The following is a 7,236-nucleotide window of genomic DNA, read 5'->3' as shown; positions in this document are numbered from 1 at the left end:
AGACTGCCCTAAAGTTTGGGAAATTTTTGAAGTATTGCAAGAATTGCCTAAATGTAGCAGAGAGACCAAGTGAGCACATACCATTGGAACGGTGATGCCCTATAGACTTGCTCAATTCAAAGTTGCCCAGACCTTCAGGTTATAAAGAGCACAACAAAACAAGGAGTGAGGTATGCCTATATTTGACAACGTTCCACATCTCTTCTTGGGAGAAACTCTCAGGAAATGAAGTGTAGAAGGAATATACCTCAACATTATAGAAGTCATGTATGTCAAGCCCACAGATAACATCCTACTCAAAGATGAAAAGCTGGAAGTTTTTCCTCTAAACTCAGGAAAACACAGGAATGTCCATTTTCCTCATTTCTATTCAGCATAATATCGGAGGCTCTAGCCATAACAGTTAAGCAAGACAAAGACATAAAAAGGAATCAAGGTCAGAGATGAAGGATTTTTTTTCCCTGCTTGCAAATGACATGCTCTTATATATGGAAGATCTTAAGGATGCCACCAAAAATCGGTGAGGAGGCATAAAAATCAGTAAAGTTACAGGATAAAAGACGAACCTGAAAAAATAAATTTGTTTCCATACACTAACAACAAACTATCAGAGACACTAAGAAAGAAATTCCATTTGCACAGCATCAAAATAAAACAGTATTTCGGAATAAATTTAACCAAGGAGCTGAGGACATTGATGGGAGAAGTTGAAGAAGACACAAAGAAGCAGTATAATATCCTATATTCTTGAAGTAGAAGAGTCAATAGTGTAAAATGTCCATGCCACCCAAAGTCATCTACACATTTAATGCAGTCATTGTCAAATTCCCAGTGGCATTTTTCACAGAGATAAAAATGTATTCTTAAAATTCATGTAGAATCACACTCACACACACACCTTGAATATGAAAATCAATCTTGAGAAAGCCAAAGTTGGTTTCATCAGAATTCCTTATTTCAAACTAAATCTTAAAACTACAGTAATCAAAATAGTATGGTATTGGCATAAAAATGTATGCATAGACCAATGGAACAGAAGAAAGAGCCTAGAAATAAACCCTTATATTTATGGTTAAGTTATCTTTGATAAGGAGTTCAATACTAGTCAATGGGGAAAGGGTAGTCTCTTCAACAAATTGTGCTGAGAAATCTGGATACCCACGTGAAAAAGAATGCAATTGGACCCCTGTTTTACAGCACTCAAACAATTTATTTGATGGATTTAATAACTGAAAGGTAGAACCTCTCAGGTATCACCATAAAACTCCTAGAAGAATGTCTTTCCATTTGTTTGTGTCTTCAATTTCTTTCTGCAGTCTTATAGTTTTTCTTGCACAGAGCTGTACTTTTCTTGGTTAAAATTTATCCCTAAATATTTTGTTTTTGGTGTTATTTTTAGCAGGGTAGGTTTCTTTCTTTTTTAGATGGTCCACCATTGGTGTATAGAAATACAACTGATTTCTGTATGTTTATTTTGTATTTTGCAACTTCTGTGAAACTGTTGGCTGGTACCCACAGGACGTTTGGTTGAGTCGTGGGGATTTTCATCATACACACTCACATCATGTGCAGATAGTTACAATTTTGCTTCTTGGAGTTGAATGCCTTTTATTTCTTTGTCTTACCTAATTGCCTTATCTAGTACTTCTAGAACTGTATCGAATAAGAGCATAAGAGTGGACATTTTTGTCTTGTTTCTGGTCTCAGAGGAAAAGCGTTCAATTTTTCTCCATTGAGTATAATGTTAGCTTTGTGTTTGTCGAATACGGCCTTTCTCATGTTGAGGTGTGTTCCTTATGCCCAGTCTGTGAAGGGTTTTATTGTTATTATTGTTATTATTGTTATTGTTATTATTACTAAAAGATGTCTTTTGCCAAATGCGTTTTCTGTTTCTATGATATTTATCTTTCGTTTTACTAATGGGCTGTATTGTATTTATTGATTTGTGTGTTGAACCATTCTTGCATACCAGGGATAAATCCCATCTGATCATGATGTATAAATATTTTAATGTGCTCTTGAATTCAGTTGGCTAATATTGTTTGGGGAATTTTTATATCTGCATTCACCAGGGATATTGGTCTGTCGTTTTCTTCTCTTCGGGTGCCCTTATCTGGATTTGTTACCAGAGTAAAGCAGGCCTCATGGAATGAGTCTGGAAGTAGTCCCTTCTCCAGTTTTCTGGAGGCGCTTAAGAAGGGATTGGTATTATTTTTCCTGAAAATGTTTGGTTGAATTTACCTCTGACACTGTCTGGTTCGGGGGTTTTCTGTGTTGGGAGATTTTGATTTCTGATTCAATCTCTTACATTGTTATTGGTCTTTTCTGATTTTCTATTTCTTCCTGATTCAGTCTTGATAGGTTGTGTGTTTCTAGAGATGTTTGTATTTCTGTCTAATTTGTTGTCATGTAATTGTTCATAATTCTTTGTTAATGAGTTTATATGTTTCTATAGTGGCAATTTTAATGTCTTTTATGTTCTAAGTTTATTTATTTGAGCCTTCTTATTAGTCTAACTAAAGGTGTGTCACTTCAAAAATTGGTTTGGAGTTCTTGTTGTGGCTCAGCCGGTTAAAAACCCAACATACGTGTCCATGAGGATGCGGATTTGATACCTGGCCTCCCTCAGTGGCTCAAGGATGTGGCATTGCCATAAGCTGCAGTATAGGTCTCAGATGCGGCTCAGATCCAGTGTTGCTGTCAGATCCAGTGAAGCTGTGGTGTAGGCCAGCAGCTGCAGCTCCTATGTGACCTCCAGCCACAGAAATTTCCATATGCCCCATACGCAGCCTTAGAAAGAAAGAAAGAAGGAAGGAAGGAAGGAAGGAAGGAAGGAAGGGAACAAAAAGAAAAGAAAGAAGGAAGGAAAGAAGGCATCTTTTGGAAGAACCAGCTCTTAGTTTTCTTGTCTCTATTTCATTCATTTTCTCTCTGATATTTAGTATTTCCTTTCTTCTGCTAACTTTGGGTTTAATTTGTTCTTTTTTTCTAGTTACTTGAGAGGTAAATTTTGATTTTTTTAGTTTTAATTTTTTGTGCTTCTTACTTCCTGTATTTATCACTGAAGACTTTCCTCCCAGAACTACTTTTGACATATAGCATAAGTTTGGATACATTTTCATTTGTTTTGATTTAATTTTTTATTTCCATTTTGATTTCTTCTTCAGCCCATTGGTTGTTCAGAACTGTATTAGTTTCCATGTAGTCATAGAGTTTACAGCTTTCCTCTTGTTGATTTCTAGTTCCTTACCATTGTGGTCAAAAACGATAGTTGTATGATGTTAATCTTCTTAAATTTGCTACAATTTCCTGTCACATCATATATGCTGGAAACTGTTCCATGTACACTTACTTGGGAAGAATGTACAATCTGCTCCTTGGATGGGGACTGTTTTATTGTTTAGATCCATTTGTTCTAAAGTGTGGTTCAATCCAGTGTTTTCTGGTTGCGTTTTCTGTGTGAACTGTCCATTGGTGACAGTCGTGTACTGACATCCTGTACTATTGTATTGTGGTCTATTTCTTGCTTCAGGTCTTTTAGTATTTGCTTACTATATTTCAGAGCTCTGCTTTTGGGCGTTTGTCTATTTACCATTGCTTATATCTTCTTGATCTATTAACCCCTTGGCCATTATATACTAACCGTCTTTGGCTCTTACTGCCATTTTTGGCTCGAAGTCTGTTTTGTCTAAGTATGACTAACCCAGCTCTTTTTGGTTTTCACTCACTTGGACTATCTCCTGTCCCTTCACTTTGAGCATACGTATGCCTCTTGACCTGAACTAAGTCTCTGCTCAGCAGCATATATTTGGGTTTTTTTTTTTTTTTTTTCTTTTTTCTTTTCCTTCCCCAAACTCACTCTGTGCCACTTGATTGGTGAATCCAATCTCTTTCCATTTAGAGTGATTGTTGCTGTATAAGGACTTATCACTCTCATTATTTACTTTCCTCTTATTTTTTATCTTATTTTTTCCCCGTTTCTTTCTGTCTATTTTTGTAAATGAGTGGTTTTTCCCTAGCGATTGTCTCAGTACCCCATTTTTATGGTTTTTGATCCTGTTCTAGATATTTGCCTTGTGGTTACCATGAGGCCTACACAAAGCATCTCATAGGAATAAAATAGTCCTTTTTTTTTCATGATAACGACTTTTCTTTTGCAACTATAATGGTTTTACTCTTTTATTCCTTTTATATTTTTGATGTTACAATTTTCCTATTGCTATGCTGTGAATTCATCACCAAATCGTAATAGCTGAAATTTTGTTTAATGTGTTCCTCCTTTAACTTTATACTAGCATTAAGTGGTTAACACACCACTCTAATACAGAGTAACAATTTTCTATTTGCGATTGTCTATTTTTAACCTTTACCAGGGTATTGTGTCCTTTCCCATGTTTTTATGTTGTTAATTAGCTTCTTTGCTTTTCTACTTGAGGAACTTTTTTGGCACCCTTGCAAGTCATGTCTAACGGTGGTGAACTGCTTCAGGTTTTGTTTGTATGGGAAAGCCTTTATTTCTCCCATATATATGAAGGATAACTTAGCTGGATAAAGCATTCTCAGCTGGCAATTTTTAAGCTTTTATCACTTTGAATATGTCATTTCATGCTCTCCTGTTCTGTAAAGCTTTTGATGAGAAATCTACTGATAACCTAGTAGAGTTTCTTTGTAGATAACTTTCTTTTTTTCCTTGGACAATTTTAGTTTTCTTTCTTTACCATTAAATTTGTGACGGTTTCATTACAATGTGTCTTGGAAATGATCTTATTTTTTGCATTGTGATAGTAGGAAATTCTATAAGCTTGGTGGACTTGTATGTCCAATTTGTTCCCCAGGTTTAAAGTTCCCTCAGCTATTATTTTTTAAATAAATTCCTTGCCCCCTTTTCCTCCTCATCTCCAGCTAATATAACATTTACTCTTATATTTGCTTTTCTGTTCACATTCTTAAGGTTCATAGGGTTTTTTCATTTAAGAAAATATATTTGTTTTCTACCCTTTTCTAACTGAATCCTTTCTGAATTCCTATCCCCGCAATCACTTAGTCTTTCTTCTACCTCATAGCCTCATATCCAATGAGTTCTTCATTTCATTCCCTGTTTTCCTCAGTTCCAGAATTTCTGTTTGGTTTCTACAAAAAAAAAATCATTTTCTTTGGTAGAGAATCTCTTATGGCCATTAATTTTATTCCTGAGTTCATTGGCCAGCCTTTCTGAGTTTTCTTGTCACTTCCTGCATTTCTAATAATAGCTACTTTGAATTCTTTGTCAGATCTCAATATTCTGTACCTTTGAATTCAGTTGCTAGAGGATTATTTTCTTTTTTGATACCCTATTTCTTTGGTTTTTCTTGTGTTTGGGAATATGTGCCTCTGCTTTTGCATTTGAAATAGCACATGCTTTTCTTCAATAAGTATTTGTTTATTTTTGCTGGTGCAACTCAAGCCTGACAATTAGAAAATATTCTTTTGTTTTCCCAAAGGTGGCGCTATATCTCGATTTTTGAGAGTCTGTAGAAACTGGTTCTTGGGGTTGTTCTTGGGCACGTGTGAAAAAAAGCTTGCTTCAGAGTCCAGGGAGGGAGTGGGCTTAGCAAGGGAGACTTTTGGGGGGTACCATAGCCTGGTAGGGAGATCCTAGAGTCGGGAACCCCAGAGCCCTGAAGCAGAGAGCAGGGAACATGTTCCTTCAGTGCCCTTTGATACTCTTGTCTGCCCACTTTCTTTTCCTTCTCATCCCCCCAGTCAAGGAGGTCCCTCCTCAGAACTCCAGATACTGCTGGAGAGAAATGAGACCTTCTAGATATAGCTCATGTGTACCTGGGCAGTCTTTCCCTCACCACTTTTGTTCTCTCCTCTTGTTACAGACAGGCAGCTACCTCTGCTGCCACGGTGGGGAAGGAGGTTGCCTTAGCAAATTCCTCCCTCCCTCCTCTGCCCCCAGACTTCTCTGTGTCCTGCTCCAGTGACATGCTGGCTTCTCCCACAAGGCTGCCTGCACCTCCACAAATTTCCTTATCGCGTATGTGTGTCCACTCAGTTGTGTGCTCTGCTGGTTCCCCTTCTCCCATTTGGAGCAAGTGGGAGAGGGCAGACTCATCCACTCCCGTTGTTCTGCAACCCCTGCTGGGGTCCTGTCCACCTGTTTTGAATGCACAAGTGGGTAGCAATCTCCTAGAGGATCTGGTATAAAATGAAGAGGACTTTTGTTTGGTTATAGATGTCTATTTAGTTGTAAGTCAAAGGGGGAGGAAGAAAAGAACAATTCATACCACCCTGTTGCTGATGTCATGGCAGTTTGGTTGCATTTTAGAGTGGTCTGATGGAAATGCTGGCTTATCTTGTTCTTAGGCCTTGTTTTCTGTATCAGTAACCTAAGATGAGATTTTTAGGTAAGTGGTTTCAAGTGATCATTACAAGGGACACTGACAATGTATTAGTGATAGATTTTTTTTTATAAATCTAAATTCCATAACTTTATATTAAAATGTTTTTACACTTTTTTGGAAATTTTATTTTCTACTTCAAGTCTGGAAACCATTGGACTAGTTTATTCCAATCGGATCTCTCCGTCTTAGCCCTCTGATCTTCTGGTTTATTGTTCCCTTGACCTCCTATATCGTAAGACAAAGACAGTGTCATAAAAGACTGCTTTGTGAATCAGAGCGCGTAAGGAAACTTATTGGTTGTATCAGTGGAGATAGAATAGGTTATGCTGCAGTGAAAAAGAGCTAAAAAGTTTCATTGCCTTACAGTAGCCAAGTTTACTTCTCATGTTCCTCTCTGACCAAAAAGCATACTTTTCATTAGTCATTTTACAATCTGTCCCATAAACATCATATTGATACATGTTTTACAATCAGAGAAGCCCCAAGTAAAACATTACTTCTGCTTGCATTTCCTTGCCAAAGCAAATCACATGGGCACTCCTGAATTCAAAAAGACAGAGGCGTATATTTCACCTGCAGGGAGAAGAACCAAATCTTTATAAACAATAATATATTCTGTGGGTGCGTATGAGATGAGGAGTAAAAACTAACAACAAAACGAATTTCATTTAGAGTGCAAATTAGAAAAACAGGAAATTTGAGAACAACCCTTACAATTTCTTCAGTCTTCTGCACATACTAATATTAGCTACAGAGGCATTTTCTGATTCCAAAGTATCCTCACATACAATGTTTTATTTTATTTTTTTATAACAACCCAGTGAGGGAGATAAAAAAGACAGAATAGTAG

Source organism: Sus scrofa, chromosome 4 (assembly GCF_054392235.1).
Source record: "Sus scrofa isolate SSC_HxYL_T2T_F1_AM1 chromosome 4, Sscrofa_HxYL_maternal_Yorkshire_Landrace_v2.0, whole genome shotgun sequence".
In the NCBI taxonomy this organism is placed as follows: domain Eukaryota; kingdom Metazoa; phylum Chordata; class Mammalia; order Artiodactyla; family Suidae; genus Sus; species Sus scrofa.
This window is presented reverse-complemented; position numbering follows the sequence as displayed.